Raw genomic sequence first — 19,440 nt, forward strand, 5'->3', positions numbered from 1 at the left:
TTCTACCTCAGGTGCCTTGGAGAATAGTTTGACTCCCTCTTCTTTGTGGCAACCCCTGATATATTGGAACACTGCTATCATGTCTCTCCTAGTCCTTCTTTTCATTAAACTAGGCATACCTAGTTCCAGAAACAGTTCCTCATATGTTTTGGCCTCCAGTCCCCTAATCATCTTTGTTGCTCTTCTGACTTGTGACTGTTTTTCTCCTTTATGACCACTGCACCATCCTCATGACCACATGGTCAAAATTTGCTTGGCACCTGGCATGTGTTCATGATAGTTGCAGTATCCAGGATTATGCAATCACCATTTGTCACTTTCCCAGCTGGTTTCCAACAAGCAAAGTGACCGGGAAAAGCCAAACTTGCTTAATGACTGCATGGTTCACTTAACAATTGCAGTGACTCACTTAACAACTGTGGAAAGAAAGGTCATGAAATGAGCAACCGTCTTGCTTCACAATGGAAATTTTAGGGTCAATTGTGGTTGTAAATCGAGGTCTAGTTGTACAGTATATGGAAATAATGCCAGTCCCTTAAAATTGAAGTGTGCTTGCCTTGCATTCTAAACAACAAAGTATCCAACCATTTTTTTCTTAAATATTTTAAGCAAACATTGTACAAAATCTCCCCATGCAATAAGCTTAACACTGTATCCTGAAGTGTTGGAATATAAAATCTGTCTCATTCACATAGTATGTGAAAATAGCAATGAATTTAAATGTATGAATTTAAAACTAAGTTTGGAGCTATTGTTTATTAGCCAATGTTGCACTCTATTTTATACAAAATGCTTCCGTATCAGAAAACACCTATGTTCTTTTATTCCAGACACCTGTAATGACCCCAAAGGACAGCTATTTGTCTATGACCTATAACAAATTCATGGCTTTATACAGAGATACAATAATATCAACACCCAACTCTGCTCACTGGGTAGTTTCAGGTAACTGCTATTTGAGGAGAAGTTTTAGAAGTTACTTGCAATCTTGTGGCGAGTTTGCTGTTTAATCTGCTAGTTTTGCAAAAGGAGAAACTACACAGCCGTAAAAATTATTCCTGTTGCCGGGGCTTGGGGATGGTCTAAAAGGGATCAAGATTAGGCAGCAAGAATACAGAGTGCGCGCCTTTGCGGATGATTTGGTCATAATATTGGAACAACCGCAGGAATCCAGTATGGTTTTAATGAATACGATTAATCAATATGGTCAAGTGTCTGGCTTTAAAATAAATTTAGGAAAAACAAAAATATTAGCTATAAATATGGATACTAAACAAAAGGAAGAACTAGGAGGGATGCTAGGATGTGAGGTAGTCAAAAAAGTCAAATATCTTGGAGTTAATATTTTAACTTCAAATGCGAAACTATATAAGCATAATTATGAACCACTTTGGCATAGTATACAGAGAGAGATGAAAAAATGGGAGAAATTGCACTTATCTTTGCTGGGTAGGATAGCGGCAGTGAAAATGAACATTTTACCAAAATTTTTATTTCTCTTCCAAATGTTACCTATACTTAAAAAAGATGCGAATCTTTTAGAATGGCAGAAGGGTATCAACAAATTTGTATGGGCAGGAAAGAAGCCGAGGGTAAAGATGAAAATAATGCAAGATGTACGCGAGAGAGGAGGCTTGAAATTACCTAACCTAAAACTATATTATGATGCAGTGGTGCTATCTGTAATTAGCGATTGGGCTCATTTAACTAATGATAGAATATTGAATATTGAGGGACACGATCTGGTATATGGTTGGCATGCTTACCTGTTATTCAACAAAAAACTGGACAAGAATTTTAAAAGTCATATTTTAAGAAATGCTTTACTGTGGGTCTGGAAAAAATACCAATATAAATTAAATGACAAGATACCTATGTGGGCAATTCCTAGACACGCAATTGAAAATATGAATATAGCACAAAAACAGGATAGAATTACCTACAGACAGCTTCTCATTTTGGAAAGGGGGGTACTACAACTAAAATCTTTAGAGGTATTAAAAGAGGAGAAGGTAGTTCAAACATGATTCCAGTATGGGCAATTACAGGCCAGGTGGAAAATAGATTTAAAAAATGGTTTTATCCAAGTTGAGGATAATCTGTTTAAACAAATAAGGGATCAAAGCTTAATGCATATAAAGAGGATATATAATGTATTAATACAGATGGATTCGGAAACAGAATTAGTTAAAGATAAAGTGGGCTCAAAATATTGAAGAACCAATAATGTTGGATACATGGGAAAGAATCTGGGTAAGAAATGTGAAATTTACACAAGCTCAAAACCTGAGAGAAAATTTTTATAAGATGTTCTATAGATGGCATTTAAATCCTAAAAAGCTGGCTTCTATGTATCCGAATTTACAACCTAAGTGTTGGAGATGTGGTTCTCTCGATGCTACATATTTTCATATATGGTGGACTTGCCAAAAGGTTAAGGCATTTTGGATAAAAATATGGTGGATTATGCAAAATATCTTTAAAAGAAGGATAAAGTTTACTCCTCAGTTATTTTTGTTAGATATAAGTACTGACTTTACAGTGTAGAGACTAACTTGATTCTGCACTTAATAACGGCAGCAAGACTGTTAGTGGCGCAATACTGGAAGAAGGAAGACCTGCCTACAACTCAAGAATGGACATTGAAAGTTACAAATTTAGCCGAGATGGCTAAAATATTGGCATATCTTAAAGATCATTCAAATGAAAGATATAAACAAGACTGGAAAAAATGGATTGACTATATACAAAACAAATATGGGACTAAGAAATTCCAGATAGCCTATGCTTAAGATCAGGAATGATTTAAACTGTTCAAAGTTAGCGTAGCAAGAAGAAGCTAAGATCAATGTAGAGATGTTATTAACCCTTTTTTTTAAAATTTCTTTTTTCTCAATATATTTTAGATTGTGTTTGTTAAAAATCTATACCGTGTATGGGCTCTGGGAAGTCGGGGGGGGGAGGGAGGTGGGGTGTAGCGGGGGAGGGTGGGGGAAGGGAGGGATATATACTAGGATAGATACGATGTGTTAGACTTCAATGTAATACGACCACATGTATACTGTTTTTCTTTAATTTCTCTGTTAAAATAGGATAGGTTAAGTACATTGACATATAGTGGAAATACACCAAGGCGAGGAGGAGTGGGATAGAAGAAAGATGGGTAGAGAGGGTGGGAGAGAGGATGGGAGGGAAGGTGAGAAGGAAGGGAGGGAGTGGATCGGGAGAGAGGAGTGGTAGAGGGGGAGGGGAAGTAGGGTAGAGGGGGATGATGGAGGGAAGATAGAAAGTTGGAGGGGGGTGGAAGAGGTATATTGGGTTTCTATTTTGGGGGGTATTGTTGACAAGAGGAATTGCTGTAATTATTGTTTAATGTTGTATGGCTCCGGCTATGCACAGTATATATGTGAGTGTATGAAAATGAAAAAATGGAAAATAAAAACCTTTTCAAAAATTATTCCTGTTGCTCAATGCAGCTGTGCTGAGCTGCTTTCCTGGCACGATTTGGAAGATATTTGGTCACAGTAGATCAAATATGGATAAGAGAGCCAGTTTGCCTAGTAGTGGTTCAGGCACCAGACAAGAAATCAGGAGTTTCTAGTCCCATTTTAGGCATGAAAACCTGCTTGGAAGAAATGAGGCCAGTCACTTTTTCCCCCCTTCTTTCCTTCATTCCTCCTTTCCTTCCTTCCTCCTTTCCTTCCTTCTTTTCCTTCCTTCTTTCCTTCCCTCTTTCTTTCCTTTCCTTCCTTCCCTAACTTTCTCCCCCCCCTTCCCTTTCTCTGTTGTGGGGAGTCGGAAGGAGCATTAGATCTGCTCACCGCCTTAAAAGTGGGATTTTTAAAAAATGGCTTTTTAAAAAAGTGATTTCAGCTGGGATGCCTTCAGTACTCGCCCCATCCATCCTCCCATCCTCCTTCCAAAAAGTTGCTTTAAAAAGCCAGCGATCCACGCCCCCTTCTCCAGCATTCCTGATTCAGGGGCAGAGCCTGAGATAGGTGCCTGAGCGCACCCTGTTCCCCCCTCAAGGCTTCATGTTAAAGCCAAAAAGGACCTCCAGAGAGATGGCTCTGGGAAGGCAGGGCAGGGACGGGATGCTGGAGAGCAGCTTTCGCCTACAGCCTTGGGGGGAGGGGGATGTTTGCAACCCTGCCCTGTTGGGTGCCCCTCTTTGCTTGAAATGGGGTGCTCCATTTGGGGGGGGGGATGCAGGAGGTCCAAATAAGAGGCGGGCTCAGCCTCTGCTGGGATGGAGCTAGCAGAAGGAAAGGCAAGAGTGGGGGGGAAGGATAGGTCCTACGGGAGATGGCAACACCCCCCCCACTGGGCCTTACCTGGAAGGCAAGTCAGAAGCAGCCCCAGCTGGACCAGCAGCCACCACTTTATGGACGCCTCCATTCCGTCCCTGACAAAAGGGGGGAGAGAAACCCGGGTGGGGGATTCCATGCAGAGGGCGCGTGTTCCGGCGCGATGACATGTGGGCTTGTCCAACCGAAGGAGAGGGGCGTGGGAGGTGGGGTGGTCTTTTCCAAATGCCAGAAAACATGCTTCTTTGGTCGCCCCGCAGCGAGACCCGGGGGGAAGGTGGAATAAGCTTGCACCTGGAAGGAGCTTGGAAGGAGCTCTCCCTTTGCCTCAGGAGAGGGTCGGAGGGGCGTCCGGAGAGTCAGGACTATTTAAACGCCGAGGGATGCGTGACAAATTATTCAAAAGTGGGACTGTCCCGTCAAAAGAGGGACTGTCCCGCCAAAAGTGAGACATCTGGTCACCTTACTTTAAGATCCTCTTCACTCTTCTAACCATCTTGATTTCATTGTGATTGATGTTTGCCTGAAGGATGCCTAGCAATTTCTAGTGGATGTCTTTATCTAGACTCGATGTTATTTCCATAGGGCATTTTGATTCCTTCAATTTTCACTATTTTTCCCTTTTGATGGCAAGTGTGCCACATTTGTCTAGACCAAACTCCGTTGCAATATCTTGACTGTTTATACAGACAATGTTGATCATTGATTTTATTTCAGATACTGCTTCTTCATATAGTTTGAGATCATCTATGTAAAGGAGAAGGGATGGCCTGGCAGATGGTTTTTTTTAAATGTTTGATAGAAATTATCTGGCTTGTTCAGTATTCTTGACAGAGGAATCAAAGCAATGACAAACAGTAGTAGTTATCGTGAATCTTCTTGAAAGATTTTCTGTCTTGATATTAAATCCTTTTAGTCTTCCATTGTGCCATTGATCTTTGCACAAAGCTTCTGAGCTTTCTACTGACTCCTGTTATTTATAGGTACTTAATTATCCAATGATGTGGCAGGGAGTCAAATATCCTCCTCACTTTGGGTGTCGAGGGAGATAAAAAATTCTGGCTCTTGCTCTTCTGGTGGCCTTAACCATAGTTAATTGATGTTGCTGTGATGTGTCTTTGATGTTGTCTTTCTATCTTCTTATGGACCTTGTGTAGGGAATCAAATTCTTGTAATCAATTAGCTACATTCAAGTTGGTCTTCCTTCTCTTGCAGTTTTCCATAGTTGTCAATTAGGAGTTAGTCTTTTTGTTCCTCTACTGTTTGGCAATTTCCTTTCAGCTCAGATGGAAATAGCTTGTTTTCAACTAGATGTTGTTGGGCTGCATCAGCTACCATACTAGTTAGCACTTCGACGTAAGCAGGTAACTGGCCTGTAATTCCCTGGTTTGTCTTCACCTGGTGCTCACTAATTCTTGAACTTTCTTGCCCTTTACTCCCACCATTTCTACTGTTATGACTAGTTGGTTCATTTTTTTAATTAATATCTACCTCCTTTTAGCCAGGCTGCATTCTTCTTGTATTTCTTTGGATTATCCTACAGCTGTTCTCAGAACCAAACTATTTCTTCTTTCTCAGATGTTGACTCATTCATTGTAATGGCTCCATTGATGGATTGGTAGACATATTTCTGGTTTGACTGAAAATGGAGATTGTGCCTATAATGTGCAATTAAAGCTTCAAATCTGCTGATCTTTTTCATTGTAGTTGTTATCTGTGCCTTTATTATTTCCACTGCTTCCTTGATTTTCTTTGTTATAGGTAATATTTTTTGCTCAGCTATTCTTTGGCCTTGTTTTTTAGCTTCTTTTATTTAATCTGTTCTAAATTGCTTGCATCTGATCTTAGCTTGCTATCTTATTTTCCAAACCTTTCTTCCATTTTGGTGGTGTGTTGTTTGACTTTTTTCTTGTGTGTTGAATTTTGACCCTGGCTTCCTCTACTGCTGCCTTTCTGTGTTTGCCTCTTCTGTCTGAGCTACTTGTGGCACAGCTTTAATTTCTTTGCCCTTTGCAGTTTTTCCTGTTCTACTTCCTGCAAATACTTTATTTTGTATTTTAAATAAGTGTGTATCTGCTAGCATCTGTTCTGCTAATTGTGATCTGGTGTTGTTTTTTATTTTTATTTTTTCCAGAACTGGTGCATTCTTTCCAGAAATCCTCTTCTCTTTAGACTTGGATATGTAATAGCAAATCATTATTTCTTTGTTTTTAGTCTGTGTATATTTGCAGCAGGTAAGCAACTTTTTTTCCAATGGTTTTGCAAATTTGCAAGTTTTAACCAAGAATCCCAAGCCTTGTAGCCCAGTTGCTTCCAGATGTCCATGAACTCCAGCATCCAATGTGACAGTTATTCACCTGGGTGATAATCAATCCACCCCCTCTTCAACCTAATTCTTGTCCATCCAGGTATTGTAGGGGGTCTTTAAACTTCCAGTAACAGACTCTGCAGATAAGCAAAAACATGTTTTTCTCCTGAAAAATCTCATTGGCAAAGCAATTTGTAGCAACAAGTACACCATTTAGAAAGGTTATATTAGTAACAGATGTTGAGGGTTCTGTAAAAATGGAAAATTTGCCTGTTTCTTATTTCTCAAATGTCATTTTGAGGTCTTTACAAGCAACCTAATTAGGTGTCTGATTCTTAAGAAGCTCTTTGTTGCTAAAAAGCCCCTCTGAATCAAACTGGAAAAGAGGGAGGATGGTAAATAACTCCAGTTGCAATGCAGATGTTCGGGCTCTCACATCAGCACAATAAGTTGTCTCATGGTTAGACAATTTTTTACTGTCAAGTCACCTATAAAAAAAGATTTCCCAATGAAGATGGAATTGTTTCATTTAAAAATAATGGTGCAAGACATTGAGTCTGAGACCAGCTGTGACACTTAAGAATTTGCTACTCGGATAAACCAGACAATCAGATAATCTAATTAGTCTCCCCATGAGAAGCAGTCAGAAATCTGATGGCTTTCCTATTTAACAATCAATAAAATGGCAACATGGTAAAATATATCCAGGCAAGACATCTGTACTATAAATGCATTAGTATGAAAAAAAAACAGAAGCATCATAAAAGCCTGATTACTTAAATCTTAATTTGCAATGGTTAGTAATTAGCAAATTGTGTTTTACATTTTTCATAACATTAATGTCTGAAAAATGAAGGCAAACAGTAGTTGCATTAGCATCTTTCTGGAAAGAATGCGTTACTGGATTTATTCCAGTTATATAATAGTAAGACTATTGGGGGCCTACCGGTACTTGTCAACTGATGTGAAATGTCAAAAGTTATAATGATAGCACTGAAACACTATTGGTTTACTTGAATTGATTTTGGAACTGGTTAAGTTGTAAGAATTTTCTTCTCCATCAGTTGTTTTATATACAAAAATAATGTCCTTCCAGTCCAAATAAGATATCTGTAGTTGGGAATGAATATAATAGAAAACATTCAATATTATTACTTGTATATTGTTTCAAAATAGTATTGAAGTTCATTTGGTGGGGGGGGGGGGAAAGCAAGAATAAAATTAAAGTTGTTACAAGATGCTAGAATAAGGGGGCCTACCCAATTGGGAATTATATCACTAGGCAACTAGCTTGATGTGGGTTAAGGAGTGGATAACACTAAGGAATTCCAGACTATTGACTTTAGAAAAACATGACCTAGTGTTGGTATGGCATGCTTTTTTATGATATAAAAGTACTAAAACTGTTGTGGCCCAGCAGGTGCCGTTGGAGCTGCCACTAGCTTCCGACAGCGAGGGGCCCTCTGAGTCGGCTCTGGAGGATGTGGAGGACCCTGGACAGGGTTCCGACTCCGAGCAGGGCGCAGAGAGACTGGTTGGCCACCAGGTGGCGCCTGAGCCTTGGACCAGTGGGGAGGAGACAAGGCACAGTGATCCAGAAGCCAGCAGTGAGTTGTTCCTGGAAGCACGCCATCAAAGAGCTACTAGGGTCAGGAACAATTACGCAATTACAGGAGGTAATTGTGCTCAGCTGGTGGTCATTAGGCTCCTCTCCAGACTATAAAAAAGATTGCTTATGCACACGGCCCTCTTGGAGAAGTCAACGCATTGACTAAAGAGAATTGTTGTAACTAACTTGGCAGGCTGGATTGCTGCCAAGGTTTGTCTGAGTTGCTGCCAAGGTCCTTATCTGTTTGTTTGCTTGGCTTTCAGTCACCAAGATTTTGGTCTTGCTAATTAAAGTACATTCTAGTTAAGCTTGTCTCAGCTTTCGTTACTGGAGGGAGGAGTGGGTCAGAACAAAAACACAGGGTTATTTTAGAAGACATTATTTAAGGGAGGCTTTGTTATTGAATTGGGAGAAGATTAAAAAGCAATATTACTTAAAAATTCCAGTCTGGCTATCAACTATTGAAGGTTTTTATTATCAAATAATATACAAAAAGGAACGAACGGTTAGATATGGTGAAATTTTGAATGCAGAGGGTAAACTCAAAACTATGCAAGAGCTGAAACAGGAAGGAATTGAAATGAATTGGTTTTCATATGTGCAAATACAATCTAGATATGATAAAGACTGTAAAGTGGAAGGTTTTTATGATAAAAAAAACTTAGATAAAATCTTGACAGGTATAGATGAAAAAGTAATTAAAAAACTATATGGACATTTACTAGAGGTTAAACTAAAAGAAGAACAAGTTAAAGAACCTATGATAGCTTTGTGGGGAAATTTTGGACATGGGATTGAATTAGAGAAATGGGAGAAATTGTGGCCCCAAAATTACAAAATGACAATGTCAACAGCTTATAAGGAAAATTTGTATAAGATATTTTACAGGTGGCATGTACCCCAATGAGAATAGCAAGAATGTTCAAGAACAGATCTGTAAAGTGTTGGAAATGTCATCAGACACCGGGATCATACCACCACATGTGGTGGACTTGCACAGAAGCTAAAAGGTATTGGACTAAAATCCACACCTAGTTAGAGAAAATGACACAGAAACGCATAAACTTTAAACCAGAGACTTTTTTATTGGGTATTATACCAGATACATATAATAAAGACTTGAAATATTTGATTGTAAATATTTTAACGGCAGCCAGAATTGTATTGGCAAAAAATTGGAAAAATGAGAAAATACCAACGCAGGAGTAAGTTATTCAAAAAACAATGAAATGTGCTGAAATGAGTAAACTGACATTTGAAATTAGAGAACAAGAAGATGAACAATTTTATAAGATTTGGGACTTGTTTTATCAATGGATACAATTACCATAATTTTGAATTGTAATAATAAAATGTGATAGGAGATATTATAAAGACATATCACTCTTATATAGACTGTATAGATTTATAATAATGTAATGGAATATTGGTGTGTGTGTGTGTGTGTGTGTGTGTGTGTGTATATATATATATATATATATATATATATATATATATATATATATATATATATATAATATGAATTGAATATATAGATTTTATAGATTTATAACAAAGTAATGGAATATTGGTATATATATAAATTGAATATTTAGAACATCTTGTTTAAAATGAAATAATTGTAGTTAATATATGAGACGCAATGATAAAGATGTATTTATATACATTTGATAGATATTTTATGATTTTACATATAATTGAATGTAATGATGCACAAATATAAAATGTTGGTGATTCTTTGCTTTTCTTATATACTGTAAGAAATATCAGAATAAGATAGATGATACTATAAAGATATGTTATTATTTAATAAATTTATGATGATGTAACATAGCATACATATGAATTTAATCTTTAGAATACATGTTTAAAAGGAAGAAATTATAACAGAGTATCATATGAATATATGATTTACAATGATAATCAACGAACTAACGTATATTGGGTTCATAACTATTGATTTTACATGCAACTGAAAGCGGTGATGCACAAATGTTTGTGACCAAATGACATGCTAAATAGATATGTAACTGATGATTTTTTTAATGTATGTTTTTGTTTGTTTTAAAATAAAAAAAACTTTATAAAAATATTATTACTTGTTATTTTCCTCTCTTCCATTTTCCATTTCAGTCGTTTGCAGATTCTTATGGGATATGGCAACAATAAAGCTACAGATTCTCCACAGGAGGTAAAAAGAAAATTTAAACTGGGCAATTCCATTGTTCTTTTTGGCAGAATCCCCCTTAACTCCAAAAACACAGATGATTCCCATGATAAAAATGTTCTTTCTCTTCTCTTAAAAAAAAGTCTACTCTTCCATCCACAACATATTATCACAGTGTAGTTCTATTATGCTGGCTTCTATAGTTTAATAATTTACAAGATCATCGCCTTTAGTCAGTCTCATTCAGTCACCGCTCTGCCTCAGAACCAACAGTAGGCCCCAGGTAATCAACTTGTCTAATCTTCCAAGAGTCAATTCACCTCCTTAACCTTTTTCTGAGTTAGATCATGTCTATAAAAGGGTTCAGGATCAGTTTGCCTGCAGACTTACTTCCTCCTCAGTTTTCCCCATGGTTTTATATAGAAGGTAAGGTAAGGTCTTTAAGTTCTGCAAGAAAAAGGGAAAATTCTCTAGGGAAGTTTGGTCTGTTAATAAAGAACACTATATTTTAAGGTGGAAAATGATCCATTTGGAAATGTCAAGCAAATGCAATATCTATGTGAAACTTATGGTCTTTGAGCTAAGTGAAAGCATTTAAGCTGAACAAAATTCCCTTGTACAAAAAATAGAATCAGACACATCATTCATTTAGCATAAAAGCAAAGCAGATAATAATGTAATTGTATGTGTTTGCTAGTAAAGTTACAAAATATTGTGGCCAAAACCTGGCTCACCTAAAGCAACCAATCCCCTTGAAGAAACAATATATTTTTATTTGGGATACCAACAATATAGGGGTATAGTGGCATTGTAGAAGAGCATTGTATTTCAGTGTAGATTTTTCCTTCAAATTTAAGAAGATTCGAGTTCATTCTCTGTCATGATTGTAGCTTATAATAGAAAAAAGAAAGCTTAAAAAGAAATAAAACACAAGGCATCTTACAACATGGATTAAGAATATAATTCTTCAAAAACAGACTGAAGGGGCAGGGTAGGAAGAAGATTGAAACCTTTGAACTGGAGTAGATTCCGGAGAACTCTGTGATTAGCCAAGGAAAGAGAAAACATACTGATGGATTATCAAACAACTCAATCCAGAGTTTTAACTTGATGCACAAATGATCAGGCTTGAATTATTCTACTTCAGATACATTATGTGAAGGCCCAGCTGTCTTTACTTGTGTTACTTATAACTTTCCACGCTACATGTTAATTCAGTTGAATTCTAAGTTAGTTCAGTTGAATGTATTTGGAAACCCTCTGCAGAATTTCATTCAAGAAACCACATAGGCACATTGAAGGCAGAGTATTGTATTTCCATACCTGTAGTTCCAATATATTTACCATACAGTATAAGCCAATATATTCTTCACTGAGTATGCTACACTTGCAGCCCTACGTCATTTTTGTCTTGGTTAAGCTCAATATATTGAATAATATTTTTAATTAAATATTTGGCTCTTGGATCTTTTTGTGACATGAACACAATGCTGAAGCTATCAGGTTGCCATAGAAACCAAATTCTGCAAGGGCAATGTCAAATCTGTAGTAATCTAAATACTCCTTATACAATTTACTGTCCAAAAAATTGCCTGAACGAGACAGTATTAAGAGAAATAACTTTTTGGTGGATGGGTAAGCGACAGGTTGGAATATTTCTTTCAAAAGGCACTGAGGGGTACTTATACTCCCCAAGTTATTTTCTCTTCAGTTTATTCCATAGTCTTTTCCTCAGTGACTTTACATTTTATTTTTATATTTGTACTTAATGAAGGTAGTACTAAGTCTATGAGTTATACTTGTTAAAGTCACTTTGCTAACTTGACTAGTCCCTTGTGTCTCAGAGGAAGATTTATCAATATGAGTTTTATTATTATTGAAATATTTTGCTGCAGCAATACTTTTACATCCATACAGCAAAACACATTAATCATTTACAATTCCACTCTTCTTATGGCTCTCCATGTTAAATTTTATCACCTTAATCTCTCCTTGTAGCTTTTCAGTGCGTTTCAATGGGGACAATTTATCAATCACTTTTATTTGTGTTATTATGAATGTTTGTGAAATCCTTAATGTTACATCGCTTGAATTTTAAGGTGATGAAAGAGCTATAGAGTAATACAAATTCTCCCTGTTTTAATTCATACCTAATTTCAAATTAATTTATTTCTTTAGCAAATTCATTTTGTGTTTCCAAAACAAAGGAAATATTCTGTTCATATTGGGGAAATGCAACTTGTTTCGATGGACGTTCTTTTCTATCCCTCCTTAAATCTTGCTTCTAAACTGGAACGATCACAGAATATCTATAAGCAGAAAAAAACTCAGCAATGTATCACTATTAAGAGTAAAATTGTATAAACAACACAAATAAATCAAGAATTAAACCTGTTGGATACTATAAAATATATAACAGCATAATAGTTTATTGTGTTATTTTCCTGGATATGGTTTCTATTTATCTACATTTACTGCCATACGAAATATTTGCTGATTGCAGGGGGTTAGGAGGGAAGAGAGCCCTGTTGATCGAAAATGTGCTTTCCTCAATAGATTATCTTCTGTCTCTAATTCTGAGCTTTTTGCTGGGTGATCAGCTTGCCTGTGTACCAGGATAAGAGACTGAAATCTAGAGAGAGAGAGAGAGTGTGGACAAAAGTTGCTGAGAAAAAATTGAAATCATTTTTAAAATGGAACAAGGATACATTGCTGGGTTTCTCTTCTAGAAAATCTGTGATTATTACAGTTTAGAAACAAAATCTGAGGGGGGTAAAACATATTAATTCACTTCTCTATTTCTATATTTTGAATACTTACAAATTAAACATGAATAGTTGGCATAAATCAAAGACTTTATGAATATATTTTTTTCTCTGCCTTCCAATAGAAACGAGCGAGAGGGCAAGTTGTAAAGTTTGCAGCATAACAAGATGACCTTGGATAAGACACAAACTTCTCTCCTTTTATAATGTAACAAGAATTCAGCAATCTCAATGAGCATGAGGTGGTATGTCAGTGTCACTTTTACTTTCCACGTTATGGGAGAAAGTCTGACACACTCTTACTATTATGCTGTAATTTTGCATAAGTATATAATAATAAATGTACAGCTTTTACTTAAAACATAATAGGATAGCCTTGAATGAGTCAGCACAGTCATTTACCTATAAATGTAAAAATACTGCCTTGCCTATATTCTTTTGTGTTTTAATTGTGTTTTTCACTTCCTTTGTACTTTACATTCAGTTAAATGAGCTTGTAGGTGTGCTGTTGCTTAGAATTAGGTCCTTTAATAGAAGGACATTCATTTCCTGTGCTTCAGTATTAGCAACTGTGTCCATAAATACCTAGATTCTCCAGCTGATGGCACAGGAGGGTCCAGGAATGGATTGTTCAATCCTTATTTGCCCAAGAGACTGAGTCAGAATTGAAGCCACGCCTCCAGGTTCTCCTGCTGATATCCAATTCCGAGTCAGTCTTGCCTGAAAAGAAATGTAATTTTTTTTTGCTGTTAGTGAAAATTGGTTTCTTTCTCAGAATTGTTTTTTATTTATTTCGCTTATCTTTAATGTTATTAAGCGGAAGGAAGGTGTTTGAACTTGGACTTGAACTTGCTTGTGTTAGGAAACTGAATTGTGTGGGTTGGATCCTCCTGGAGGTTCTCAGGTTCCTCGCAAGTAAGCAGCCGGCTGTGCCGGCCATCGGAGTCTATTGCGGCTCCGTTCGGCTTGATTCCGATTACTGGCTCGTAAGAGGCCAGGGAGGCTTCTCTGCATTGCCCCTGGTTCTCAGGGGCTGCAGCGGGTGGACATTGAGGCTGCTGGTGTGGAGAGCGCGTTTGTGGCACACCGGCATTCCCGTGTAGCCAGAGAGACGACAAGAGGGTGCGTGGCACTGACTGGAATTACAGGAGAGCTGCACGGCTGACTGGACGTTCTCGGGGCCGTTTGCTCACCAGCACTGCTAGTTTTCCCCGAAGGCTTCTCCCTTGTGAGTATGGGTCCCTGGGGTGGCCATTTTTGGGGGGAGACTTTATTGGGCAGCGGCCATCTTGGGGAGGCCCTCGTGGCAGTGGCCATTTTGCTTGAGCATTTGGTGGGTCACATGGTCGGTGGCCATTTTGTTTCCCTTTTTTCATTACCACGAGGCTCATTCCGAGTGCCTGCTCCAGTGAGAACAGTCGCAGATTACTGTGCTGGTTCCTGAACTGGGTAGAGTGTTCCTTGCTATTTAAAGTCAGAGCACTGCAGCCGCTGAGATGGAGGAGGACAAACAGAAGGAGAAGGAGGCCGGGACCGAAGCTTCAACTTCTAAGGCAGCGCCAAAGAAAAAGTGATTCTTTGTGGAACCCACAGTGTGGAAAGAGGAGATCCCTGCACTGAAACTGTTTCTGGATGTCATCCAGAAGCAGTGGGCCAAGCCAGGTACTTTTCCCACCCCAGGTGGGAGTGACAGACGGTTCTATAATATGGAGCCTGATTTCTCCCAGGCACTACAGGTTCCTGAGGTGGACGCTCCTGTAGCCGCCCTGGCTTCTCCAACGCCCATGGTGGCGAGTGATGTGGCCGACAACTTAAAGACAGAAGATAAGAGGACTGAACTGGTGTTGCATAATACCTTCCTGGCAGCAACATGGGCAATTAAGGCCGCTTCCTCTGCCTCCTTCAATTGTGCCATGCTTTTGTGACTTGAGCAAATGCAGGAGCGTGTCCCAGTGCACGATGTGAGGCTGCTTCAGGACATCAGCAAGGTCATGGCTGCGACTCAGTTTTCAGCGGATGCGACTTTGAACGCTGCTAAGTTTGCCTCGAGGGCTCTTTCTTCCTCTGTTTCAGCTAGGCAGATGGTGTGGCTTCGAAACGGGCAGGCAGAGGCCAAAGCAAAGTGAAAGCTGACGACCGGCCCATATGTGGGGAAAAAGCTATTTGGCGAGGTTTTGGACCCAATCCTAATTGAGGGTAAGAACAAACGTAAGGTTTTGCCTGCCACAACAAAAAAGCAGGAACACAAGTACGCACTATATACACGTATGGCACCCTATAGGTCCAACCCCAGGGTAAGTGGCCCTTTCGGGGGGGCGGATGCCCCTTTCGCTGGAATAAATGAGCAGGTCTGGACGGCTCCCATTAGTAGCCAGTTGGCATTTGCCGACCGATGGGAGAATATTATTTCAGATCTCTGGGTCCTCAATACGGTAAAGTTTGGCCTGCGACTGGAATTCCTTTCCATCCCCCTTTTGTAAGTTTATGTCCTCCAAATGCGGACTTAAGAGACAGCTCATGTGCCAGGCGATAGACCACCTGATGGAGATCCAGGCAGTGGAGGTGGTTCCCCAAGAGGACCAGGGCAAGGGTTTTTATTCCAACCTCTTTGTGGTTCCAAAGTCCTCTGGGGGTTGGAGGGCAATCCTTGATCTTAAAAAGTTGAACTGCTACTTAGTTTACAAATGGTTTAAGATGACCTCCCTTCGTTTCATTCTGGAATGCATCAGGGAAAGTGACTACCTCACTTCCATTGATTTGACAGAGGCTTACCTTCATGTATCTATCCTCCCTGAGCACAGGAAGTTTCTTAGGTTTTCCTATGCTAGTAACCACTACCAGTATAGGGCTCTTTCCTTCGGCCTTGCCTCGGCTCCCAGGACTTTCATGAAGGTCCTGGCAGCCCTGGCTGCTCACCTCAGAACGGTTCCTATCAGATGTCATTGTTATTTAGATGATATCCTCCTCCAGCCGGAGTCGCCAGAGTGGTCCCTTCAAGATCTAGGCCTGACAGTGGAGACCCTGCAGAGGTATGGGTTCTCCGTAAACTTTCAGAAGAGCCACATGCGACCTTCTACCAGACTGTTGTATTTGGGAGTGATCATAGATTCCTCCTCCGGCATGGTGTTCCTATCGCAGGTCTAGTCTAGTGAAACTGGTCAACCAGGTGCAGAGAGAATGGTGTGTGCCCGTAATCACCTTATCTCAGTTGTTGGGGAAGATGATTTCATGTATAGATCTTGTTCCTTGAGCGAGGCTCTATGCTAAAACGCTCCAGTGGTTCTTGCTCCCGTACCAAAGGAGCAAGGACAGCATCTCGTCTTTTCAAGTTCAAGTACCCCCTCACATAAGACTCTCCCTAAGGTGGTGTGTTTCCCCAGCGCTAGCCAAAGGGTGTGTGTTCAAGGAGCTAGAAAGACTTACTCTGACCACGGACGCGAACCTTTATGGCTGTGGGGTGTTGCTGGAGACACAGCTGGCCCTAGATTTTACACATAACATAAACTGGCTGGAGCTGTGTATGGCTCATCTGGCCCTTCGACACTTTCAGGCCCTTGTAGAGCAAAGACACGTCCTACATCTGACAGACAACGTGGCCATGAAGGCGCATGGCTTCACAGGGAGGGACTCACTCTAGTGCCCTCTGGGTGGAATCTCAGCGCCTAGGCCATTGGGTGGAGAGTCACCTGTTGTCCATCATGGGGGAGCATATATTCGGAGACGCCAATCACCAAGTGGACTGGCTCAGCAGAGCCACGGTAGACCAGATGTAGTGGCAGCTGGAACCAGAACTGTTTGAAGAGATTTGTAGGAGATTCGGACAGCCAGTGGTGGACCTCTTCACGTCCCCGGAAAACTCCCAGCTCCCCAGGTTTTTCACGTGGTTCCCAACTCGGGGAGTGGAGGAGAGCAGTGCCCTACACAGCAGGTGGTCCTCGGGTGTGCTTTATGCATTTCCCCCACTTCCACTGATTCCAGATAGTGAAGAAAGGGGCGGAGGTAATCATGGTTGCCCCGTACTGGCCACGCAGACCTTGGTTCACAGACCTCTTAGGCCTGTCCATTGTCAAATCCTGGAGAATCCCACAGAAGATCTCCCTACGCCAGGAGGTCCTGGTCCATCCCGAGCCTCAATGGCTCCAGTTGACCGCCTGGTATTTGAGAGGGAGATCGTAAGAGAGGCAAGGTTCTCCTCATCGTTGATACGAACCATTGTGGCTTCCAGACACCCAGCCACAACCAGGATTTATAACGCCATGTGGTCCACTTTTTGTACTTGTTGCCGTAAGGCTCGTGTGGACCCCAAACGTCCCTCGCTCCCTAATATCCTAGAATTCCTCCAGGATGGGCTCGAAAGGGAGTTGGCCCATAGCACACTTTGGAGACAAGTCTCAGCCTTGTCGACTGTCCTGGTCTTGGACGGCCAGGAGGGCCTGGGCCGTCATCCGGTGGTGAAGAGATTTCTACGGGGGGTGGCTAACCTTCGTCCCTTGGTAGTTCACAAGTTCCCATTTTGGTATTTGTTCACAGTCCTCCTGGTCCTAGTGGATCCTCCCTTTGAACTGCTGAGGACCATGTCCTTGCAGTTCCTCACTTTAAAGGTGGTCTTCCTAGTCGCCATCACGTTGGCTAGGAGGATTTAAAAGGTACGCGCCTTCTCTGTCAGGGAGGACCTTTGTATTTTCCAACCTAACATGCTTGTACTGAGGCTTGATCCCACCTTTATCCTCAAGATAAATTCCTATTTTCATAGGGCCCAGGAGTTAATTCTACTGGACTTCTGCCCTAACCCCTCTCATAGAAAGGGGAAGTCATGGCACAAGCTGGACATGCGGAGAGCCCTCTGTATTTACATAAAGAGAACGGCGCCCTCCAGAAAAATGGAGGCATTGTTTGTTTCTTTCCCCAGCCTTCTGCCATGGGGTCACGGGTGTCCTCCTCTACTATTGGACACTGGTTGCGAGCTTGTATTGCCAGGGCTTATGAGGCGAGAGGCAAACTGGTACCACAGGAGATAACGTCTCATTCGACTACAAGTGCGGCCACCATGGCCACGTGGAACACTCAGGCCCCAATTGGAGATGTTTGTAGACATGCAACGTGGGTTTCTCCTTCACCTTTTATTAAGGATTATAGATTGGATGCGTTTGCATCTGCAGAAGCATCATTTTGGCGTAGGGTGCTGCAGGGAGTACATGCTCCCTCGGGTGCCATGAACCAGTGAGTTCCTGCCCTAGGGACTGCCCCTTAAGTATGTCCCATTCCTGGACCGTCCTGCACCATCAACTGGAGAAGAAACATTGGTCCTACCTGAACGTTCTTCTCAGCGTGGCGCAGGACGGTCCAGGTCCCACCCTAGTAGTTGTTTTTGGTTAGGTCCGTGTCCCCAGGGGCTACTAATGCTGCAGGCAGGGCCTGTTCTTCTTTTGTTTCTCTAGTTGGAGCTGTGCTTCGTCAGAATTGGATATCAGCAGGGGAAGCTGGAGGCGTGGCTTCAATTCTGACTCGATCTAATGGGCAAATAAGGATTGAACAACCCATTCCTGGACTGTCCTGTGCCACGCTGAGAAGAACGTTCAGGTAGGACCAATCTTCCATCCCATTAAACAATGGTAACACTGAAAGACCTTTGTACATATCTGAATAATGAAAATAAGGAGGAAATTTATCAATCAAGTATTTTGATCCATTGAACCAAAACAGTTATATGGCTAGCAAAATGTCAACATACATTGTCTCATGCAGCATTAACTCAAAGTCAACCAAATTTTTTAAATGTTTTTTTTAAAAAAATGCACATTATATCTCTCTTAATTACGATGCTCACTGAGGATTCCACAAATTGAGGGCTGAATCTGCTTCTCATTCCAAATTATTTATCTTATTCCGGCTATTTTAGGTTTAAAAAAATGGAAGATGGGGCAAAGAGAAATTTAGTGTTTACATCCTGGTCATTTTTCTGTAACTCTGCAAATATTTTCTTACATATAACACTAGTCATAACTCTGAACCACATTCTACTTAAAAAGAGTAAGTGGCATATTATTATATTATCATTTGAATAAATATTTGAAAAACAGGAGAAGCTATCCTCTAATTTAAAAGTGATTTGTTGTTGTTAGTTGCGAAGTCATGTCCTACCCATCGTGACCTTATGGACAATGTTTCTCCAGGCCTTCCTGTCCTCTACCATCCTCTGGAGCCCATTTAAGCTCTTGCCTACTGCTTTGGTGACTCCATCCAGCCACCTCATTCTCGGTCATCCCATTCTTCTTTTGCCCTCA

General features: G+C 40.4%; 1 long non-coding RNA gene across 1 annotated transcript in view; it reads left to right on the top strand.

Moving 5' to 3' along the window:
- The first annotated feature begins 9,205 nt into the window (after positions 1–9,205).
- LOC116512100 overlaps positions 9,206–19,440 on the top strand; it is a 57,987-nt gene continuing 47,752 nt past the window's right edge. Inside the window, exons 1-4 of the long non-coding RNA XR_004255812.1 lie at positions 9,206–9,234; positions 10,358–10,415; positions 13,282–15,352; positions 18,595–18,736. This is a non-coding gene — a long non-coding RNA (uncharacterized LOC116512100). The remainder of the gene's footprint in view (positions 9,235–10,357; positions 10,416–13,281; positions 15,353–18,594; positions 18,737–19,440) is intronic.

Source organism: Thamnophis elegans, chromosome 8, assembly GCF_009769535.1.
Source record: "Thamnophis elegans isolate rThaEle1 chromosome 8, rThaEle1.pri, whole genome shotgun sequence".
Lineage (NCBI taxonomy): Eukaryota > Metazoa > Chordata > Lepidosauria > Squamata > Colubridae > Thamnophis > Thamnophis elegans.